The 24792-nt window shown below is 40.6% G+C and overlaps 1 protein-coding gene and 1 long non-coding RNA gene across 2 annotated transcripts in view; one reads left to right on the forward strand and one right to left on the reverse strand.

The window, feature by feature from the left end:
• The window catches only part of kcnq3 (potassium voltage-gated channel, KQT-like subfamily, member 3), a 137775-nt gene that overhangs the window by 35788 nt on the left and 77195 nt on the right, over positions 1–24792 (reverse strand). The gene's annotated exons all lie outside the window — the stretch shown is intronic.
• Positions 20135–20966, forward strand: LOC121644498. Its single transcript, XR_006011282.1, has 2 exons — positions 20135–20249; positions 20435–20966. It is a non-coding gene; the product is annotated as an uncharacterized LOC121644498 (long non-coding RNA).

Below are 24792 nucleotides of genomic sequence, written 5' to 3' on the forward strand. Positions count from 1 at the left end.
AGCTTAAGCTACTCCCTGTCTATGTTTGCAATAACATCATTGTGGTTATCCCGCGTTAGCTAACAGCTTAGAAGCCAGTAAGTAACTGCAGAAAAAACATAAATGTACAAAATATTTGAGAGTACAGAACAAGTGTTCATCACTCCTTCAGCTGCGTGTTCAGCTGCATTTAAGGAGAAGCGATGTGAATAGAGAGGAGGGAAAAGTTAAAATGATGAACATTATTCTCCTTTTTCAGCAGCTGTAATGATGTTCTGTCACTCTTAGCTTTACTTTATCAGAAAATACTAGAACGTGATATTTTAGTGTGGAATAGCATGGAGTAACATGAGTTCCAGACTATTTGTGACCATTATATGTTTAAAATGCAACTCTGTCTACATGTTTTGACATCTGAAACATCTCTGGTTTAATTTTGGTTTATATGAGGCATGACTTCATGGCAACGAAAATAACGAAGTAGAGAAAATGGGATTTAACATTAAAGGCCATTAGAAGGCTGCACAAATAATGTTTTGCCAGTAACTTCATTATTTTTATAGAGCATTCACCTATGGTTTAAATCTAAAGATAAATTCATCAGTACAACTGATACTAATGCATGCTCCATAGAAAAAAAAATTCCAAATACAAATTTAAAATAAAATAAATAAAATAAAATTTATTTTATTTGTATATATTTTTTAAATTAATTGGCTGATTAATCGGTTATCAGAATTTTTTTCTCCCAAATACTGGAATCGGCATTGGCCTAAAAAAGATCCATATCATTGGAAAATAACCATAATTCAGTTCAATTCAATCCAATTTAATGTTGTCCAATTATACTCCAATAAAAACAAGCACAGGGTTTTGGTAGTAAAAACTCTTCTGGCCTGTTATTGAAGTGTGGTGGAAGAAATGATTCAACATATCAGTTTAAGCGTTAAATATTTATAAACGATCAGAGCTGAAGAGTGTTTTCCCTTCATGTCTGCAGAATAAACTCAGTAGACTAAACACTTCCTGTTCTGTTTGATGGACACAGTTCTCCCTCTCACTGGCCTCTACCTTCATTGGTAGCCTGGCTGATTAATTATTTACTGAGTCATTTCTGTTGGACAGAGTTCAGGTTGCAGCCTGTCAGGAATCTCTGATAATTTTCTCAGAGCTTTTTCTGATGACCCCAACTCCACCTCTCGACGCTGACAGGAGGTCAGATTTACAGCCGTTCTCTGTGATCCCAATAGAAAGCCGTGTTGGGAGTGATGGAATTCACCTCCATCCTCCTCCACCCTGCTGTAGGACAGTTCAGCAGTGGGAGCTGGGAGGAGGATATTCAGGCTGTGATTTGCTGATCAGGCAGAACAGTGGTTCATTGGGAATATCCAGACTCTTGGGTGTGGTTTGTGTGTGTGTGTGTGTGTGTGTGTATGTAAGATCTTATATCAACATGCAGCATCAGCAACATGACAGCTGACAGCTTCACTGACATATGAACATGATGGCAGGTAGTCCTGCTGCCAGGCCACAAACCAGCAAGTTCACACTTTAGAAAAGATCAAGGCTTCAGCAACATCTACAGTAACTTAGCATTTTACAGCTCTAATTCATGGCTACAAAACAAATCAGCAAAAAACACATCACGATATTTTTCTAAAACATCTGTGTAACAATATCATAGATGATATTGATGTTTTTGGCTACAAAAGTCACAGCCTTGGTAAAATCGTTCCACTGTTTGCCGGACTTGGGTATATAATAATGATATTGTTCCTCACGCAGATTCATGTGACAGTTCTTATTCATTAACTTTGTGTGCTTACTCGCTCCCTGAGTGATGTTTGAACAGTCCAAATGAGCTAATTAGTCCAACTAATCTGATTCATTAACACCAATTACAGCAGTACATTAACTGAGCATAAAGCAGCAAACTCATTACCGAGTTTTCTGTAACCCTTAAAAGTCCATGACATTTTTTGTTATTCTGTGTCAACATATATATATATATATATATATATATATATATATATATATATATATATATATATACACCTGTAGAAGTTTAGAACTTTTAATCCCAGTCAGCATGCAGACATGATGTTTTCAGGTCAGCCACAGCTGTCTGCACATCATTCTATCAAGTCTTGGCTTTCAGGAGAAAAAATATTGGCATTGAAACAAACACACAACAGAAACTATTTCCATGTTTCCACTTTCCCCTCATTTCCAGTTATTCCTGCTACTATTTATCTGCTGTCCTCACTAAACCAACTCCAGCTCAGCTGCATCAGAAACGTCTTCTTGGCTTTATTCCAGCCATAGAGGAGCATTATTTTTCTTCTTTTGAGACACACATGGAACGTTCTGCTCACTGGTTGATCTTTGGCTGCTCCTGATTGGACATTACCTCAATTTAAGCTCTCTGATTGGTGGAAAGTTTGCATGAATGTTTCAAAGTCTAAATAGAGGTCTCTTAGTAACATAGTAGTGATAGTGATGATGATAAAAATAGGATAAATAATGCGGATTTTAATCTCTGAATAAACAGTGCATTTTGTGGCTAAGGCATTAGCAGAATAAAGCTCCCCATCTCTGTGACGAGCCAATCAGACATCTCAAAGTCCCATCATGAAGTCATCTGGGACTAAACTCCGATCAATGGAGCTCTCTTTTAATCTCTCCTTCTGTGTCAGCTCAAAAAAGCTACATGACAGTTGAATGGTTTTTCTCTGTGATGTCAACCAGGACGTCATTCAGCTTGAAAGCAGCAGCTGGCTTTAAGACAAAAGATCAAAGTTTTCATGGCAGACTTGTTTCTGGTGTTTGATGGGATGAGCTGACAGAAGGTCAAACTAAGTCGCTGTACTCTGGTACTCACTGAGCTGTTTGCTCCTCCCAGTGTTTGTTGTCAGAATGTCAGAGGTGATTAAAATATGTTGTTTTAGTGATTTCTTTTAATCAGAATCAACCCGAGGTACGTCTGCTTGTTCCCACTTTGTGTTGATGCTAAACAAAGCCCAGTGTTTGGATGCAGGGAAGGTTTTAGACAGAAGCTCTGAAGATGAAGAAGATTTTTAAGCCCTTCATTAATTGGAAAAAGCAGAATCAGAGTGTGAAAAGGATAAAGCACTTGTGAATGGCCAGAATGCACACAGAGGTCAAACTTAAACATCCTCATCTGAATTGATCCTCAAATTTCATTTGCAGGACAAATAAGCTCCAAAAGGTCTTCGGTTTGGCCAAAATCAGGGAGAAACTTAAACATCAGAAATGTCTAATTGGTCCATCCATGAACTACAAAACAGCAGCGTGTTGCAGCTCGTTGCCATGACAACAAACATCACAGATCACTACAGTGACTGAACTATGAAGAGAAGTTACAGCAGAAGCTTCTGATCTGAGAGGCTGGAGGACTTTATCTGTGGTCTGCTAGGGGGAGGCGGGGCAACATTACACGCCCCTGTGGGATCAATAAAGTCAAGAACAAAACTGAAGCCATCATTGATCACAGGCTGGAGATGTTTAAGGCAATGAAGAAAGACAAGGTCACTCAGAAAAGTGATGTCCATCAAGAACAATCTGTCCAGCCTCCTTCATGACTGTCAAACATACAGATATTAGGGCTGAGCTAGTTAACACTGTATTATCATACTAATGCTAACTGCTTAAGTCCCGTTGTCTCCAGAACCGGAAGCAGCAGGTTGCATCAGTGTTTGTACCTTAACTTTTGTACGATGCTTGTATCAATTTACAGCTCCGGAAAACAATAAGAGACCAGGGCTCAAACTGCTGTTGAGGAACTTTCCACCACTTTTTCTACAAAACAGTCACACTGCTCAGCCTTGCTTGATGGATTATGACCATCCATCTTCCTTTTGATGTCTTTACAGAGGTTTTCAACTGGGTTCAGATCTGGAGAGATGTGATGATCCTCCATCCAGACCTTGGTTCCCCTGCTGGGTGGCCTGGAGGATGGTTCTGCTGTAATCCTCTGAGTTGGGGAGCACAGTCTCGCTGATCCTGCTCTTTAACAGTCAGTGTGAGACACTGTGGCTTGTAGGCCTCTCTGGGTCTCCATCTCACCATTAAACCACCAGATGTTGGGCAAAGCTGAAAACTGGCCTCATAGAAGATGACTTTACTCCTCTCTTCTACAGTCCAGTTACTCTGATGTTTTTCAAACCGAAGCCCGAGGTCTTTGGTTCTCACTGATTACGGTGAGTTGTGCATGACCCCAGTCCTGCCTGTAGGAGCCGGTTTCCAGCTGTTCTTGCCGTGCACTTCACCCCAGTCTCAGTTTGCCTCGTGTTTTACAGTCACTTCCTGTCAGCCAGTGGTTCTTGAGTGATGAGTTAGTGGTCATCCTTTTTTCACCCTCTGCCAGACTAGTCCTAATAAAGCAGAATGAGATGTGCTTGTGTAGGAATTTAATTTTTGGTAGAAACACTCAGAGATGTTAATTTAAGAATTAATAGCTGTGGTTTCTTATTTTTTCCAGAGCTGTTATGCATCCAGTTAACCAGAAGATCAGCGAGAAGCTCCACTAAACCAGTTTTAGGTAAAAATAAGACAATTAAAACCACAAGCAGTTAAACAGAAAAATGTCCAGTTATTTTTATCAGTTGACCTGTAGCAACACAGCTGTATGAACTGGACTAATGTGGATTTGTTTGAATTTGATCACAAGAATTGATTTTGTCTGTAATGTCCGTATAAATAAAGCTGAATGGAACTGAACTGAACAAGTGAACAAGTCTTAATTATTTCATTGTGTTCACGGTTTCTAAAGACACACAAAGACATTCTGGATCAGTCGTGCTCCCATGAACCGGTGCTGTGTTGAGGTCTGTTTCCTTTTAACTAATAAAACCTGAAATGTTCATCTTTTTTTGTCAGAAATATGTTATTTTATCACATTGTGGTGATTTATAAGAAGTATATTAACTGCAGTTTATGTTTCAAGTGCTTGAAAACTAAAAGTCACTTTTATTCATATAGTTGTAATTTTAAAATGAAAAGTGCACAATTACTGATTTTGAATTCATTATTGAATTTCTCTCATAATAATGTGATTAATCTAAAAAATAAATCATGCGATTATTGTAATTTAAAAAAATGAAAAAAATAATCGGTGCCCAGCACTAACAAATACATTGTGATAGTAAAACATGATATAATAAAAACTAATATTAAAACCAGACCAATGAAGTCTGATAAAAATGTGTTGCTACTAATGTGTGCATTTTTAAAAGAGGGACCTACTGGGGAAGTGAAGATTTAAACTCTGAAAGTTTCGTAAGATGATGAAATTATTTTCAATCGACATCTTTAGCCCTTATAATTTAACCATCCTTTTGTCCATTTTTTTGATATTTTGGATGAACTGGGAAGTCTAAACATCTTGCAGATGTGTTGGAAACGTTGCAGAGCAGCACGAGATGAGCTTCAGCAGATCATTTCTAAACAGTAGAAAGAGCAAAGAGCCTCCAACATCATCAGTGCTTCAGGAGAACACAGCCAGCTTATGTCGCATGTTCGCAGATTACAGCGGATGGACTGATGCAGGAGTGTGTCCCACTGGTTTCCTGCGCAGGGAAACATGGCTGACCTCATCTTTAGGGATTAAAAACCTGATCTCAAATCCTGACGGCTAATTATCTTAGATTTCCCGGCCATATAATTAAGGTCATTTCAAAGGAAATGAGGTCCAGTAACGCCTCTCTGCCTCTTCGGTAATGTACAGAAAACTAAGTGGAAGACAAGTTTGGATTAAAATCGAGCTTCAGACGAAATGTGTCTGAACTGAATCCGAACAAAGAAAGAATCAACAGGTTGAAGAGAAAGAGGAAGGATGAAGGTTTGTAGGAAAGGTTTTCTTATCTGCAGATCATCCTCTCAAGTCTTGGCTTATTGGCATTGAAACAAACACACAGCAGAAATTTCCATGTTTCCACTTTTTTCTCATTTCCAGTCATTCCTGCTACTATTTACCTGCTATCCTCACTAAACCACCTCCAGCTCAGCTGCTTTTTGTTGCCACTCTGCATCAGAAACGTCTTCTTGGTTTTATTCCAGCCATAGAGGAGCATTATTTTTCTTCTTTTCAGACACACATAGAACTTTCTGCTCACGGGTTGATCTTTGGCTGCTCCTGGTTGGACATTACCTCAGTTTAAGCTCTCTGATTGGTGGAAAGTTTGCATGAATTTTTCAAAGTCTAAATAGAGGTCTCTTAGTAACATAGTAGTGATAGTGATCCTTTGTGATAAAAATGGGACAAATAATGGCGTTATCATGGATCACTCATTGTGGATTTTAATCTCTGAATAAACAGTGCATTTTGTGGCTAAGGTATTAGCAGAATAAAGCTCCCCATCTCTGTGACGAGCCAATCAGACGTCTGCTCCTGATTGGACATTAACACCAATCTAAGCTCTCTGATTGGTGGAAAGTTTGACTCAAATTGGCTTCATCATAAACACTGCCTTTTGTGGCTGGATTGTAAACCTCCTGGAAAGGATACAAATACCTGAAAAGCATTTGTAGATCACCCAAAGCATAAGCTATCCATCACAATTTACTCCACAGAGTTACACACCACCGTTCCTGAGAAACTGTTGATGATTTAAAGATAACGCTTAGGAGAGAGCAGTAGTTAATGAAGTTACCCATTTCCTGTCTTAAAAACACACCGGGAGCACCAGGATGGAAACTTCTGATGGCATTTACACTGGATAATCTTCATTATATCCCTTAGTTTAATTCCAACACAAAGCAGATTTTCATCGTCAGCAGAGCAAAGCTAAAGCACCGTCAACAGATCCAAGATCAGCCCTCAGCTCAGGCTGCGCCACAGATTTCTGCCCCCACGTGGCAACAAGCTAAAACATGTAGACCCGAGAAGCTAAGCAGAGATGTGTTTAGAGTCAAAAGAAATAATAAATGTCGAACAATTCAGAAAAGTATCAGGAACTGAGGAAAAAGAGGGATAGGAATGATGCATGTAAGTCAAGTAAAAGCAGTTGGATTTCCCACCTCTGCTGGCGGTCTGTTTGACCTTTCACTGCAAAGTTCACCACTAACTCATCAATCAGCCGCTCTCACTCTGGACTCATTCATCAATCAGCTGTCACTCTCACGCCCTGTTTGGAGGTTATTATCAGAAAAATGAAGTGACGATGAAGAACCACGCTATTAAACGTCTCGGGAAACAAGAAGGAGGGGCTCTCGCTCACTCTGGCTTTTTAATGAGCAGCCATTTGTGTTTGTTTATAGAAGTTATGAAACCAGACGTATTGACCCACTTCCAAAGCCACGAGCTATTGTCATCGCCTGGAGGCAGAGAGCGTCACTACCACCAGCTGTCTGAAAGTGAGTGGGGAGGAAATTAAAATAAATGCGAAGCTCTATCTCAGGACATCAGTGACATTAGGAGGGAGGCTATTATCGCAACAGAGGCTCCGTTCCAGCAGCCATCTTTGAAAATCGCCTCCAACATCCATTTTTTTTCCATCACAAGGAGAAATTAAACCAACCCACAACAATTTATCTCTTCACATCAATAATAAGTCTTCATGATGATGCTCAATCTCAGTCTTATTACCAAGTTTAAACATATAAAACACATTTTTTAACATGTAAGTAAGCAAAGTCAGTAAAATTTTATTTATGCAGGACCTTTCAATATATAAAATAAAGTGCTTCACAAGAGCCAAATAAAAATTACACAAAATTCATAAAAAGCTAATTTCAAAAGATGTGTTTTAAACTGGGTTTTAAAAGCAACCACAGTTCACTGATCTCAGGTCAAAAAGAAAACAGTTCCAGAGTCTGGGGACCACTGAACAGAAAGCTCTGTTTCATTTGCTTCAAGCTAAGTGGAACCATCAGCAGGCCCTGGTCACAGGACCTCAGGGACCTGCCTGGAAGATGAGGGTGCAGAAGCCCTCTCATACAACCTGGTGGCTGTGTGTGAAGAGCTCTCCAGGTCAGTAAATCATCTTAGATTGCAGTAAACTTGTAAAAGTGTGTCACGTAAATGTAAAGTTGCTTTGTTGTTGGTAAAAGTGTTTCAGCATTGTACTTTTGTTTTGTAAATATAAATATGGTTTCTATGGTGTAAATGTGCATCATGACAATGTTAAAGTAGAAAAAGTAGTAAATATTGTTTTGCACTTCCCGGCCACCGTAATTGAAAAACTGTTCAGTATAATATATATATATATATATATATATATATATATATATATATATATATATATATATATATATATATATATATATATATATACAGACGTGGACCAAATTGTTGGTACCCTTCAGTTAATGAAAGAAAAACTCACAATGGTCACAGAAATAACTTGAATCTGACAAAAGTAATAATAAATAAAAATTCTATGAAATTCAACCAATGAAAGTCAGACATTGCTTTTCAACCAAGCCTCAAAATAATTATTTAAAAAACATGAACTCATGAAACAGACCTGGACAAAAATGATGGTACCCTTAACTTAATATTTTGTTGCACAACCTTTTGAGACAATCACTGCAATCAAACAATTCCTGTAACTGTCATTGAGACTTCTGCACCTCTCAGCAGGTATTTTGTCCACTCCTCATAAGCAACCTGCTCCATTTGTCTCAGGTTTGAAGGGTGTGTGTGTGTGTGAGGAAACACAGCCCTACCTGCCTATCAATTCATCATTCATTAGTATGATCTAACAAAGATTTGTATAAATTTGAAAACTCGTTTATCTTAAGTATGGACAGAAACCTCAACATGTCAGATATAATTCAGCATGATAGAATTCTGCAGGCTTTGTTTCTGTCCATAGCGGTGTTATTCAGCAGGACCTTTTCATTGACTGCATGTCATCAGCACAGAGCCTGACAGGATCTCCGAGGGCTTTGCCTGCCAAAGGCTGTAATTTGTCACCTTAGTGCCCTTGAGGCCGGGGAAGCCATTACTGGCTTGGCAGAAGGCAGTGTAAGCACTCAGCGTCTGCCGGCCTGCAGTTCTGTTCATTAGCACAAAAACGCCTCGACTAGCTGACGCTAATGTGTAGCTGTCACTCTGTTGGACCATGTGGTCCAGCAATGTAAAAGCTGTGCTGATCTGTCTTTACAGAGCAACACATAATACACAGTGTGAGCAAATCTAGGCTGACCAAACGTCCTCTTTTAACCAGACATGTCCTCTTTTTGAAAGGTAAAATAATTTGTCCAGTTGGAATTTCAAAATCGTCCAGGATTTTGCTCTATCTTTGCGTTGTATTGTCCACTCTCTGACAAGGACAACAGGACAGCAGCCTTGACTGATGGCCTTGATGGCTGGGGAAGAACCTGAGTTTCAGATCTGAGTTTCCAGTATCCAGTAAAGTTAGAAAATGGAGGAATGTAAATGTACATTCACAGACAAACAGAAAAAATTCCCATTTTGGTCTTGGTGGTGATTCATAGGAAGCTCAGTGCAAAACGTGCAAAAGAATGATGATGATTGTTTGTTGCAGCAAGTTTGCAGTTCCAGCTTGGAGATGGAGATTTTTTTATCTGTTTTACACACAACCATCTCTAGGGTTTACAGAGAATGGTCTGAAGAAGAGAAAATATCCAGTGAGCTGCAGTTGTCTGGACCAGAATGTCTTGTTGATGTCAGAGGTCAGAGGAGAATGGACAGACTGGTTGGAGATGATAGAAAGACAACAGGAAGTCCAATAAGTACTGGTTCCAACCAAGGTCTGCAGGACAGCATCACTGAACACACAACACGTCCAACCTTGAAGCAGATGGACTACAGCAGCAGAAGACCACACCGGGTGCCTCCTGTCTGCTAAGAACAGGAAACTGAGGCTACAATTCACACACACTCACCAACACTGGACAATAGAAGATGGAGAAACGTTGCTGGTCTGATGAGTCTCCATTTCAGCTCCACATTCAGATGCTCGGCTCAGAATCTGGTGGAAACATCATGAAAACATGGATCCATCCTGCCTTGGATCAACTCTTCAGGGTGCTGGTGGTGTAATGGTGGGGAGATATTTTCTTTGCCCACTTTGGGCCTTTAGTACCAACGTGGCCTGGTTTAACCACCACAGCCTACCTGAGTATTGTTGCTGACCATGTCCATCCCTTTATGACCACAGTGGAGCATCTTCTGATGATGAGTTCAATGGACTCCAATGGCCTCCACAGTCACCAGGGGCCTCATTTATCAAACTGGGCGTAGCAAAGCAAACTACAGGTGATGTCTGCTGTGCAAAAAGGAAATGCTGCACACTTCTTCGTTTAGATTTATCAAAGAGTGCCCACACGGTGGCTATAAATGATCAGGTGGACGCTTGTAATACATATTAATCACATCATTTCCATGATTGCTCGGGAGGGAAAAGGAGTTAAGAAGTGGAATTCTTCGGGGTGTGAGACAGAGATCCTGATGGACCACACTGGAAAATGTAAAAATGTTTAATTGGTGGGCACAGTGTGGGCATCACTGGTGTCTGAAAGGCAGAATAATAGCAGCAGGTGGCAGATGTTGACATCCAAGTGTCAGAAGCAAGACACCTCAGAGGCATCAGACGTTGCGGCTGGATATCTCAGTCAGTAGAGCATCCGTCTGCCGTGTGGTAGATCAAAGTTCAAATCCCACAGGGCTGAACAGTAACACCTTCCAGTTAGTGTCTTAGGCAAGACGCTGCAGCCCACAGTAAATCGTTTTGGAGAAAAGCGTCTGCTAAATGACATTGATGCCGGTAATGTAGTATTTTGTTTTAATGTATAAAATAAGCTTGTACAGATACATCTGAGTTTGGTAGCAGTTTATTTAATGTTAAATTATATTTTGTTATAGTTCGTGGGGGCTCCAGGTGGGTTGGCAGGGCTGCAGCTGTGATCGGAGAGACTTGCAGCACCGCAGCAGACGTGTCCTCTGAGGAAGTCCTGCAGGTGCAGAGGGACACGATCACCGCTATTAACAATGTGGACAAGGACTTGCAGGAAATGGAGACTGTCTTGAGTGAAAGCTAATAGATCTCAGAATAAATTACTGCAGCTTACTTTTCACATTTTCTTTTAATGACTGGTAAATGTTGGCAGCAGACTCTTCACCTCATTATGTCCTCGATTTTATTCTGTACCGTTGGTGTCGCAATTTCCCGTTTTCCCAGATTCTGTGTGTGCCTGGGTCAGAGTTGGAGGTAGGAACATTGTCCCGGCAAGTTTGGTTTTTATAATTCCTAAAAGTTGACTATATTTGGTGTACGCCGGTTTTTGTTCCTACGCCAGCTTTATAAATGAGGCCCCAGATCTCAGTCCAGTAGAGCAGCTTTGGGAAGTGGTGGAACGGAAGATTCTCATCATGAATCTGCAGCAAAGGTGATGTCAACATGGAGTAAAACCTCTGAGGAACGTTTCCATCACTATTAAGACAGTTCTGAGGAGAAAAGGGGGTCCAACCTGGTTCTAGCAAGTTGGACCTGATAACGTGGGTGTATTTCTCAGGATATAATAGTTTGTGTGGTCTTTCTTCATGTTTTCCTCAGTTAACAACCACCTCTGTTTATTTTAGTCATGCAAGTGACTCTACATTTGTGCACTTTAATATTCACAAAGTAAAACAGCTATTTTCAGCTGGACATCAGCTTCCCATGCATGGGGGTGGGCCCTGAACAGCTGCTCCTCATCTTATTTGGCTGACTTCTCAGTTGCTAATAGGAATGTATACAGTCGGTTGCAGGAGGCTCAGTGGACCTCGGTGGGCTGGTGCAGGTAATAAAATGGCCTTTAACAGAAAAACCACTTGTCTCAGACAGGAGGTAAAAACTATGTGGCTGCATCAAGTTTAAACTTAATGAAGATTTCTCTGAACTGTGATTCCTGCAGCGCTGCTCTGCTGGAGTTGAACAACAAAACGGCATAGCTGGTAATGAGCATCAAAGGTCTGCTCTAACTGAGTTGCTTTAGATCAGAGCGAGCAAAGATGGAGGTCTGGGAACAATGTTCCCATCCTGAAAGACAAACAGGGAAGAAGTCGGGCTTTTTTTCCGCTTCCAGGAACCCTGATTAGCTGCAGCAGAGGAGATGATTATCTGTTTTCTACTAAATATTGATCCTTCAGCCCTAAAAATAAATCAGCCTTGTCTTGTGGGTGAATTTACATTCAAGTAAACAAACCGTTTTTTTCCTGGTTAAAACAAAAACCAACCAGTGAGCACATCATGTTCGCTTCTAATGGATGTTTGTGGTCAACAATGGGAGATCTGTGAGTTTTTTTTCTTTTACAGGGAAACTAATGCACCATAAAAGGGTAACTACAACTCACAACCCAGTAGGAACCAGATTAATTTAATGGTTAGGACGTCACTTTTATAGAAATCCTCTCATACCGTCAGTCTGAATCTGTGGCACTGCAGCAGTGGAGGGTCTTCCTCTCCAGAGTCACCTGGTTTTTTCCAAATTCAATTTCCTGATCAAATTTACAGGAAATCAGGAAAGAAAGAAGAAAAAGAAAGGAGAGAAAAGACTAAGATGGAGATCTTTATGTCTCTTTGGTTTCTGTTCAGCTTCATGTTACTGTTTTTAGCCCCGTTGGATCTTTTCTCTGCAAATACAAACCCTGTGTAAACCCTCTTGGTATCAAAGCTAATACTTGTCAGATTTCATCAGAGGTGGAAGTATTGCCGCGGATGCCGCTGTGTTGGTGTAATTAAGGATGCAACACAAGAAAAAATGCTTAAGTTTAATTTTTGAATTTTATAGTAAATAACCCCTTTGGAAACATGTGGACATTATCTGTGCAAAGATTCATGGAGCTGAAGTGAAACAGAGCAAAGTTACAGAGGTTTTAGTAGCTAGGTGTTTTTCCTCGTCATCGGATGAGGAATTTGTGGGAATTTTTGGGACACAACGCTGCCCCGCCTTCTTTAAAGTCATCTCCAGCTCCTCTTCTGTAGTGGAGTGTTACTTTTGGGATGCTATTTTATTTAGAAGCAGCTAAAAAGTGGATGAAAACGCTGCTAACAGGTGGATCTGTGCATAACGTTACTCCGGTTTCGATCGGCTCATTTGCACCATTAATTTCTCGTTCTACTCATGCAATCCTATAAAATTATGCAGATGTCACCATTTTTACATCCATCTCACCAATCATCAACAATGACGAGTTAAAAATCTGGGACACAGAAGACTAACACCAGTCCTTAAGCAAATCCATGTAACCGTGCAGAAAACAGTGATTCTGGATGGGAAACTACTCTTAAAGGACTCTGGGAGATGGAGACTTTCAGTAAATGTGTTTTTATCCAGTGGATCGACATTTTGGAGGCCAGACAGCAAAGTTAAGACAGAATTCATGATGTTTTTCAGACGAGAAGCAGAATTTTGCTTCCTCTGCTTCTGGTTCAGCGAATCTCGTTGGAACCTGAACAGGTGAATCCATACTGTGTTTATTTGTTTTTTCCGGCACCGGGAGCGTTGGGGCGTAAGATATAGAAGATTTTGTGTCTGTTTCAGTCACAGAAAAATGCTGCAGGATGTCCTGTTTTCCTCAGATAGATGAGAGCTCAGTGAATCCAGTGCTGAAGCAGGTAAGACTTGACTGACTTACTTCCTTTTTACCATCATTCAGCTTCATTTCACATCATTATCCACTGAATTGATACAATATTGTATTGAGATTCAACTTGTGTTTTACACCGCTGGTCGGCCAAGTTGCTCAGTGCTCTGCAAATCAAACATATTCATCAGATTGCAGACAGAAGACAGGGAGGTCTACGGCCTGGCACACACATAAGGATTTTTTTAATCTGATGATTCACACGTGAAGATAAAAAGTCAGGCATTTAACAGTTATGATCATAATGTGTGCGGTGGGCTCCAATAATGTTCTGCAACTGATCTAGAATCGAGTCCTTCGAGCCGGAAATCTGTCGTGAACCATGGCGACAACTGAAAAACACAACACCCAGCATGAAAGAGGACATACAAGACGGGGGAATGATGGTGGTCTTGTGATATTAACAGAAACAGCCAGAACTGAAGAAAATAACAGACTGGAGACGGTGTGAGAACAGACTCTATATCCTTCCTTGTTCTCTAGTCAGTACGCTCTCTGATTGGTTACATTCTGTTCTACGTTACAATCCACACAGTTTCTCAGGAGTCGTCACCTTTCCTCACACACGCAAAAATTTTTGGTCGTAAATGTTGAACATGTTTAATACTTCCGCTTGTCGGCCATGACCCGTTTCTGAGCCGATTATCAGGACAAATTCGCTCGTAACACACCTCAGACCACATGATCATTTAATAGGATAATCTTATAAGACGGAAGGTAATCGGGTGTTTGCCATTCTTGGTTGGAAGGGGTAAAATACCAGGCCTTAGCTCAGATTAAAGCCGCAGGGTTTCTCATTTCATGTTTTATCTTTTGCTGAGTTAACCCTCCAAACTCCAAGTCATTTCTTGTTTACCTAAATTTGTTTCTATGTAAAAATCCAGGATCATTATTTTTCTTCTTTTCAGACACACATAAAACTTTCTGTCCACTAGTTTATCTTTGGCTGCTCCTGATTGGTTTAAAATTAGACAGGTATAAATAGTGGTCTGGTCTCTCAGCAACATAGCAGTGATCTTTTTCATGATGGAAATGAGATAAATAATGCTGTTATCATGGATCATTGTGGATTTACCGTTTAGTCTTTGAGTCAACCACGTGATAGGTGTTTTCACCACTTAACTTCTCCAACAAGCAGTGAAAAAGCCCCCCCTCAAACAGTTTCCCATTTCATAATGTTCCCAACACTGTTCAGGCTGTTAAAGAAATGTTTGCAGTAGAAGACAAATTCATACAGGAAAAAAATAAGAAATGTCCTCTGGTGTGAACCAGTTCACCACCCGGTACTAGTAGCTAGCTAACTGCTCTGCCTTCATGCAGCTTCCCTGCACGATGAAGTTGAAGAACTTGGGATACTTACTTATTGTAAAGCTCCACTGCAGATCTGGCAAAACAACATAGAATCAGATTAATTTTGGTGATGAAGGGCAGAGTCACCAGTCTTTTAGTGGAGTTTACAGGAAGACAGGCGGTGAGATGTCTTCCTTCCAGAAAATAACAGAAACGAGCAGCAAGCACGGCTTCTCTGAAGGTGTGAAAGTCATTCAGCAGTCACACATCAGCTCCATTAATGGACACCTTCTCCTCAATCTGATCCTCTACCAGCTGTGACCGGCCTCACTCAGACAGAGAAAGAAGCCTGAAGTCTGCCTGACTGCACTGGAAATCACTGCAATCTGACCTTGGCTAGTAAGGGTGGTGATACCTGCAGCCACACTCATTAATCCTTAGTGGACATGCAGGACGGCAGGACGCAGCAGGAGTCAAAGAATATTAAAGAAATGAACATTGGCTGAAAGATGATTTAAAAAGTACATCTTTATATTTGAACTCTGCAGGAAAAACCTGACAAGCTGTGGAAGTGTGTCCATTCAGCAGATGTAACATCCAGCTGAACACACTCAGTCCACCATGACACACGCTGACATCTTTACAACCTCCCCCACTTTCTGCATGTTAGAGTTTACACATAAATGCTGAAGCAACAAGCTGGGAGCTCCACGCCGGTACAACCTGCACTGCACATGCTCAGACCGCTCAAACCTGACAGCAGGCATCAAAACCATAACTACATCTTCTGAGTCAAGATCAACTAACATTTTTACAGTAACCCCCCCCCCCATGCAGACGGGACATTATTATCAATAATAAAAGTTTTGCTGCTGCTGAAGCAAAGCGAACCATCTGCTGGACGTCCTTCCACACGGTTTACAAGTTTTTGCTGTTACAGTTACCCTCTGCTGAAATTCTCATTTTTAACCATCTTCCATTAGTTAATTAATTTTAAAGGATTTTTTGTTCATTTATTTATAATTTATGTATGTTTTCATTATTTTATTTAATGGATTAAGCAGTTCAGATAATGAATGAATTTTATTTGCTTATCATTTGTTCATTGATTCATAATTTATTTATTAATACTTTTCTAATTTTTCATTGTTCTGCAGCCTGGTTGGCTTTACGTCCTGGTTTACTGATCAATCGTTCAATCAATGAAACTTTATTTATACAACACTTAATTTTTTTTAATTTTTTTTTTAGCAAATCTTTATTTAAATAACATAAAAAAAAGCCAGAAAGTGTCTGTCAGTTTCTCAGATGCACACAGAAATCATGCACACAATAAAAGAAAAGTTTAAATAAACAAAGATAAAAATACTAAATGTTATAATAGAACAAAATGCAACAAAATATAGAATAAAATAATGTTTAAAATACTTTAAAAAGCTAAATTGAGTCAATTAAAAAGCCAGGTTATGAGGGGGGATTAGTTTGGTTTAGTTTCTACTGTCCTCAGGTCTGCAGGAACGTGGACCATAAGAAAAAGTTCTGTCCTGGATTATGGTTGAAGTCCATAAGTTCTCACAAGCTCATAATACAAAAGCAGTTCAGATAAATACTCAGGACCAAGGACATTAACAATCTCAAAAACCAGTAAAAAAAAACATCTTAAAATCTGAAACTGAGACTTTTAAGCAGGTTTTATATGTGCGCTCTTTCTGTTCTGGATCAGAACCTGTTAGCTGGTTCTGGAGGAGCTGCAGGGCTTCCATAGTTGTCTTCAGGAGACCAGATGTCAGGGCTGCACCTCTTCCTCCGGCCCGCTCTTCATCTCCCGAGTATTAGGACTGGACTACACCACCCACAACGCACCGGGAGCTGTCATTATCAGGATCACCTGCAGGCCCTCATCAGACTAATAGTCTTCACCTGGACACAGCCCTATATATACCTTCTGCTTACCCTCTTTCAGTGTCTAGTCTTGCCTTTGCTGGTGCTTTCATTCTGCTGACCACCTTCATTAAATCATCTTACCTGCAACCTGCGCTTGTGTCCAGCCATCCCTGTGTCAGCCGTTACACCAGAAAGTCGAGCATTATAATCATCAATCCTGAAAGTAATGAAAGTGTGTAAAAGTGTCTCTGCATCGGCTCGAGAGAGAAAACTGTCACACTGAAAAGCTGCTCTTTGCTACATTCAGATTTATGTGCATTATGTTTTCCATTAGCTTCCTGTTCTGAAACTAAAAACCATTACCCTGAACTTTCTTCCAGAAAGAAAACGAGTCATCAAAGACTTCCCTGGATAAGGTCTTAACCTAGTTGTGAGACAACTTTAACATGTGACGCAGCATACTGTGTTCAGATGATAACAAATCACCACAGAGTATCACTGCTGGGATGATCATTAGATCTCAGGTAAGATTTCCATGCAGCATGTTAGGGTCACATCCAGAACCCTGGAACCAGGATTCTAGATGTTAGGGTCACATCCAGAACCCTGGAACCAGGATTCTAGATGTTAGGGTCACATCTAGAACCCTGGAACCAGGATTCTAGATGTTAGGGTCACATCCAGAACCCTGGAACCAGGATTCTAGATGTTAAGGTCCCATCCAGAACCCTGGAACCAGGATTCTACAGATGGGAAGGGAAAATGTGCCCTCACAAAACATCACAGAGTAAAACTAGATTCCGTCTTCTTTAAAAACTGTAGCTATGAAAACAGCAACATGATGTCTGAGCTGAATCATTCAGTCTCCAGACGGTAATGAGGGGACTAATCAAACAGTCGGGAGTGGTGGCGTCAGCGTTTGCAGACATAGCACATTAATAAGCTGCTGCATCACAGACACCTCTTTTAATCCACTGAACACTGGATGACATGCATTGTGCGTCTCTATGGCAACAGCTGCTCATTGCACTCTCACTGGAGTATCCCTCCATCTCCGCATCACCATGGTGACACCTGCTTGCCCCCCCCCCCCCCCCCCCCCCCCCCCATCCCTTCAGTCCTGTCAGGGATCACCACTCATACCTCCCTCCTCCGAGTGGGTTTCCATGGCGATGTGGCATGGAAGCTGAGGAGCGGCATGCGCGGCGTGCAGTGCGATTTGATTGGATGGTTTTAGAACTGAATACTCAGCACAGAAGTGAGCTTACGCTCTCCTCCTGTCACCTTATTTGTTGACATGATTCCCAGATAATCCGGCTGGATAAATATAATCACTGTGAAAGATGGAATTCTGTAAGGAATTATGGGATGTAATTATCTCTTTTCTTTTATGCTCTGGTGTTTGAAAGATCATTGGCCTTTTATTAGATTTAGAGGATTTAACCAGCTCTCTTCACAGCTCAGATACTTCCAGGTCACTTCACTCAGGAGGGTTTTAAAACAAAAAAAGACGATTCGATCCGATCGTTTGAGTATCAGACCAGTTTCCATCATTGATTGTTCCCACTGAATCCTTGTTTCCCTGTCAGCCTTTTTACTGAGTGTTTACAGCCCCGTCCTAAAATCAGCCAACATTACTGACTGGTTTCCAACCAGAATTTAAATTTTTCCTCAGCGGCGTTTCCAGCCTTTAAGGTGGTTTAAAGGACATCCTGGGCTGAGCCCAGATCGGATGCAAGTTAAAAGACGAGTGTAAGATTTATTTTTTCAAATATAAAAAAGATGTTACAGTAGACAATAGAGAGTAGTACACGGTAGAGCACCTAAATTATTATTTAATATCTAGATGCATGCATGATAAACCAGTGTGATGTTACATCTAATGCTCAGTCTAATATGTCATGTTATTTTAATATGTTACATTTTAAAGAAAAAAGTTCATTTCTCTTAGCCAGCTCCTTCCACTCTCCTTTTTTCTCTCTCTCCTTCCACCACAGAGCAAAAATAAAACAAAATAAAAAAGTAAAATGTTTAACAATAAATTGCTCAAAAGAGCAAAAACAAAAACAAAAAAATCTAAATGTTTAATAATAACACAACGGTGGTTCTCACTATGGAGTACTGCAGAAGGTACTTCAGATAAACATCAGAGAATAAACACTGTCATACAATAATTATCAATAATAAAATCAACAGAACAGTATAAAATAAATAAAATAAATATACATGAATATTTCAGTGTTTCTTACACCATGTTTAGGATGATCACAGGTTACAGGACTGACAAAGGTTGAAACGCTGCTCCAGAGAACGAGCAGTAATGATTGTTCATCATCATTTTAAGATATTTATTTTAGAGTTGTGACATCTATCATTGTTAACAGAGAGTTTCACCAGAACTGGTATTTAAACTTACAACACAAGGGTAACCGTCACCAGGATTTTACCCTGAGAGCCAGCTTGGTGGAGAAGCTCGGGCTGTGGATGACCGAGCGAGTGGACGAGCAGGCGACCGTGAAGGAGGGAGCTTGTTGCCGATGAGAAGCAACAGAGAAGAGGGGATGGAAAAGATGGCAGTAAATGTAGATTAGCTACCGGTTCCAGCTGTTTTGGCTCCTCTGAGGCGAAACTAAAAACAAATCAGCTGATGAGGCCACTGCTCCTCCTCACATATGCAGTAACGCTCTTTGTGCAAACTCCTGCCCCACCATGGACGAGCTTTCTCCATGATACCTCTGTATGAAATAACCAGGCCACGGACTTTCTTCTTCTTCTTGCCACCTTTAGAAAAAATTGAGACGTCCCATGATGCCGTGAACCCCTCCTTCCAATTTTTACTCTACTCTCCACATAGAAATATCTGACATCGTAGAGGTATGCTGCTGGTTCAACCCTCCTTCCTGTCCTCTACACCCCAACTGGCTAAAGGAGATGGCCGTCCTTCCTGGTTCTGGTTCTGATAGGAATGGAAATTAATATAACAGAATGGGACCGAACTGAAATGAAATGAAGAGTATGGAATGGAATGGAAAAGAATTGAATAGAAATGAATGGAATGGAAATTCATTTAATGAAATAATTGAAATAAATGTAACTCAGCTGAGCTGAAATTAACTGAATTGAATTAAAAAGAATGGACAGAATCAATGGTGGAGGGGCAAGTGGCCACCCCCAGCTCAATCCTGGCCACCCTAGTGGCCACCCCCAGCTCAATCCTGGCCACCCTAGTGGCCACCTCCAGCATCTCATCACAGCCAATCACAATGTTTTTTTGTCTTCATGTGGAACCATTCCTGCGCTGCGACGGTGTTTCCAGACACTTTAGCTGTGAACACAACCTGTGTTCAGATGATTGGCGCGTCAGAGCATAGATATCTATACAAAAGCTAGATGCTTTATGGCGGAGCTTCGAACGACCTCACGCGACGGCCATCTTACCACAGGGTTGCTCTCTCGTGGGATCTATTAAATCTAAGGGAACGTGAGTGATCTGCACAAACATAAATACTCCTATTTCACTAAAATCTTGACGGATTTTCAAACGGTTTGGTTTCTTATGAAATTTATTAACGTGGCTATAATTCTGGATGCTTGATCATGTTGAAATTGCAGCTTTTGTTTATGAAAAATGACTTAAACATGCAGCATAGTTGTGTTTTTCATCAGAAGGCACAGGAGGGCTCATCAGAGCAGCAGAGCGGCTCATTTGACAAGAATCAGCAAGTTCCAGCCAATCACAGCCCTTCAGACTGCTGGAGGTCCTGTACGTGGTACAGAAGAGGATCGGTTCGGAGGATGTGTTTTTGCTCAAGGAGCACATCGGCTGCACACAGTACAGCATAGACAGTTACCACCATATGCTGCTGACATTATTTGTGTGTTTTTTAAACTAAGGCTGCACCACATTGTCAAGATGACTCCACTTAACTTCCAGAAAAACTACATGCACCAGAAGCTCAACAAAACAGTCCTGTTTGAAGGGTTTTAGCCAAGACATGTTTTTTAGGTTGTTTGTATGTCTCCACAATAGCGTAGTTCTCTGTACAGGGTGGGGATTTCAACAAGCTGCATTCCTGGATGCATATGTGTAAATCATGTTCCTATTTTGTTACCCAAATAAATGTCACTTTTATGTCCAAGATTTTATAGACATTGAAGAGAATGCAAATAAAGTATTATAATGTGTTATAATACAAAATATTACTAGTAAAATAATTTCAGTTATTACATGTTTAAACATGTAATAATTCAAATTATATATATATATATATATATATATATATATATATATATATATATATATATATATATATATATATATAATGTCATTCTGTATGCTGAGTAACTTAAATATTGATATAACATATCTTGTGCATGTGTATATTCATGCACCTATCAGTTTATTGTATGAAAGCCCATGGTTAAAGATTTGCTTAAGAATCTTTAGTTATAAGTATGCATTGTCATAGCTGCATCTCTGGCATTTATAACGAACCAAACCTTTTGAAAATCTCTATAAAATTGAGCAAGTTATGGTTATTTATAAATTTCATGCACCATTAAAACAGTGTTATGAGTGAGCGAGCTCCCTGTGGTAAGATGGCTGCCAGCTGCGGCTTCATTGGCCAACAGCGGGGATGAGACATCTAGCCTTTGTATAGATATCTATGCATCAGAGACTCCCCCCAGAGCGGCAGCTGTCCGATGCGACCAAACAACCAATAATCAGAGGCACCGCTCGCCAACAGGCATGCCAGGAAATGCTCAGGTCCCCGAGGGCCGGCCAACTTTGACTCGCTACAGAGCCGTGACAATGTGAAGAGTTTGCAATGGTTGGACCGGAGCAGAACCCCATAAATGGTCTCACCTCCATCCCCTTGGTCTTGCTGCAAGTTGCCATCTTATGTAAACACACAGGAGAGAGTGACTTTATCAAAATGTTGAGAAGTTTTCTGTCTCTGACTAAAAAATTAGAAAAACAGGTGAAGCAAAAAGAAAATATTTTAAGACAGTGGTCAGTAGTGGAGACAATACAGAAGCTAATTTAGCTCATAGAATGAGCTCATAACGCTGCTAATCACTCTGAACTAAGCTGAGCATCGCCTCTCAGCAAAGCAGTAAAACTCAGTACAGCCGTCTGGAAAATGAGCTGCTGCTGTTTAATGGAAGCTTCTTGTTGCTTTATCTGCACAAATAAGGAAAAAATAATAATCTAGATACACCAAATATTATTTCATCTTCCACAACTATCTGCTTTCTACATATTGCAGAGGTGCAGGGTGGATCTTGGTGGAAACTAAATATCAGGGGGAGTGCTAGCCTTGTAGATACAGAGGTGGTCTGAATCTGGAGAACTCGGGTTCAGGTCCTCAGTGTGCCAACAGAGGTTAACCCCTGCAAGGCCCTTAACTCCTCCCATCTGCTGCCCAGGTGCTGAGACATGGCCGCCCACTGCTCTGTAGTCCATCTAGAGATGGTTTAAAAGCAGAGCTGAGTTTCTTAATTGGGATGAATGAAGTAAAACTTATTAATATTATTACTGTTGTTGTTAAAGTCGCACTATGTAACCCTCCGACCTATAACTCAGAGTTCCTGACTCGTTTGATGGTGCTGACATTTATGATTCCCGTTTCTGGAGTCGTCGCAGCCCAGCAGCATCACCATGCTGAGAAAGATTTTCTTCTGGAACTCAGCATGACGTCGCAGCTGAGTTTTACTTTACACCGACTCACCGTGTAGTGGGACATGTATAATAATAATCACAAATCCATCCTGGCCACCCCCCGTGAAAATGTCCTGGCTCCATCTGTGGACAGAATGGAACTGAATGGAACCGGAATATAAATGACTGACTTGAATTAATCATAAATAAAATAAATTAAATTGAAATTTATATCATTTGTAGGGTTATAAGTCGGAGCTTTGATCAAAATACAGTATATTGATTAAATGGATGAGGATTCTGATCTGATCTTTAACAAAAACTGAAGATGCCACGTTTGTATGTTGAGATTTAAAATGTTCACATCGTGTAAAGTAAAACTGGAAGAACAGATTCATATTTGTAGATATTAAAGCAGGTTGTAATGTAAACCTCAGTGGTTTGTCAGGTTGATCCACCTCCTTCATCCGAGCCGCAGACGGAAAATCCTCTTCTCTGATTGGCCGGCAGAGCAAAGAGCAACTGATCACTCTTCTTTTGTCAAAGCTTAAATCTCATATGACAACTCTATGTCAGCTAACATCCATGTCAACTGGTGCATCTCTTCCATCATTTTCTATCAATGTTTCTGAAATCATTTTAATACTAACTGACACTTTTAGTGCTTTAACAGCTACAGATGGATCAGCTTCCGTCTCGGTAACAAACAGGGTTCATTTGTTCTGCTGCGACAGAAGCAGTCTGGGTTTTCCTCCGTCTCAGTCTGCTGACTTATTGAATCTGAGTCTGGGAAAACAAGGCGAGAGTATTGAGTGTGCTACCCGCCTCCCGATGCTGCCTTCAGCTGTCAGTGAGGATGATGAGGTCTGGACCAGCAGTAGCCAGAAGGCTGATCCAGATGTTTGCTTTTCAGTTCACTTCGGACTCACACTATCCCACTTTGTCACAATACAAAATCCTTCTTATAGATGAGTCTGAAGGAAAGCAGCTCCGGGCATATTCTTCCTTCATCTTTTCTCCAGTTTGCACCCCGAAGGTGAGACGATGTGAGGGATGTGGACGGAGAGTTTTCTGCTTCTCGTGGTCATCCTGGGACACCGCTGAGACGCCCCAAGGCTGTTTCTGTTCTCGCATGAAAATAAATTACAAAACAAAAAAGCAAAGACGTCACTTTATCCCAGCACAAAAAGCTTTTTGTTTCCAGCCTGTGAGCGAGGACATTAAAGCCAGATGTTTTACATCCTGAAGGTGAGATGATGCAACCAGCAGGAAGCAGAATGTGAAATCAGTTTGCTGAAGTTGAGGCTTCAGGCCACACCGGGACACCGCAAGCACATAGCTGTCATATAAGATGCTGAATTAATTATTAGGATTGTTTTAGTTTAAACTAAACGAACAGCTAAGCAGGAAATACAACTATATGATGCTGAAAGGACACACACTTTCAGTTCTTAAAGTCTGGTCCTTATCAGGTCTTAAAATTAGATAAAACCTCAGATGAACAACACAGGAGCAACTAAAATATGGTCTTATTTATCAAAGTCCAACCTTAGTTTTCATACACTAGTGAGTCCACACCTGAATAATGTGTCAACACAATGCCAAGGAAGATTATTCACTTTAGTAAGAAGATATTGGCGAATGAGGCCCAATGTCCTTTAGACAGACCAAACCGAAATAGACATGTTTGATCAGAATGAACAAAAACCAAACAGCATATTATACCAAACACCTCCTAGCAGCTGTCAGCACGGTGGTGGAGGGATGATGATCTGGACACCTTGTAGTCATTGAGTGGGCCATGAACTCCTCTGGAGTAAGTCCAGCTGTCTGAATTTTATTTTGTTTTTAATAAAATCTTAAATGTGAAAAATGGTGCTTTTATTTTCATATGTGTCTGATTGTGTCTGTTACGGTAACACAGTAAATTAGATTTTTAACTGAAGACAGGAAAACTGCTGTTTATTCCTCATGTTCCTTCTGCTACAGTGCAGCAGCCCTGAAATATTACACTGCATGTGCATGTGTTCAGAATATAACATATGGGATATTTGTATGCGTGGAGGCATCCCACATCCAGAATGTGCCGCCTGCATGCTGACAGACTGGAGCTGCTGGTGAGGAACCTCCTGGATGACTGGGAGGTTGTCACCATCATGAAAACATGCCATCGAGGACAATAACATACAAACAACTCGGGTAAAAATGAACAATGTGTTGTTTTTTTTGTTTGTTTGTTCTTTAGATTTGTAGCATTTGTGTGTTTTTGAACAACACATTGAAAGATGTTAGTGTTGGCTGGCTTTTTTGGAAGAAAATTAAAGAGCAAAAGTACTGCTGGCAAAATAAATACGGCCAAGCT

This window comes from Melanotaenia boesemani, chromosome 8 (genome assembly GCF_017639745.1).
Source record: "Melanotaenia boesemani isolate fMelBoe1 chromosome 8, fMelBoe1.pri, whole genome shotgun sequence".
Classification (NCBI taxonomy): Eukaryota; Metazoa; Chordata; class Actinopteri; order Atheriniformes; family Melanotaeniidae; genus Melanotaenia; species Melanotaenia boesemani.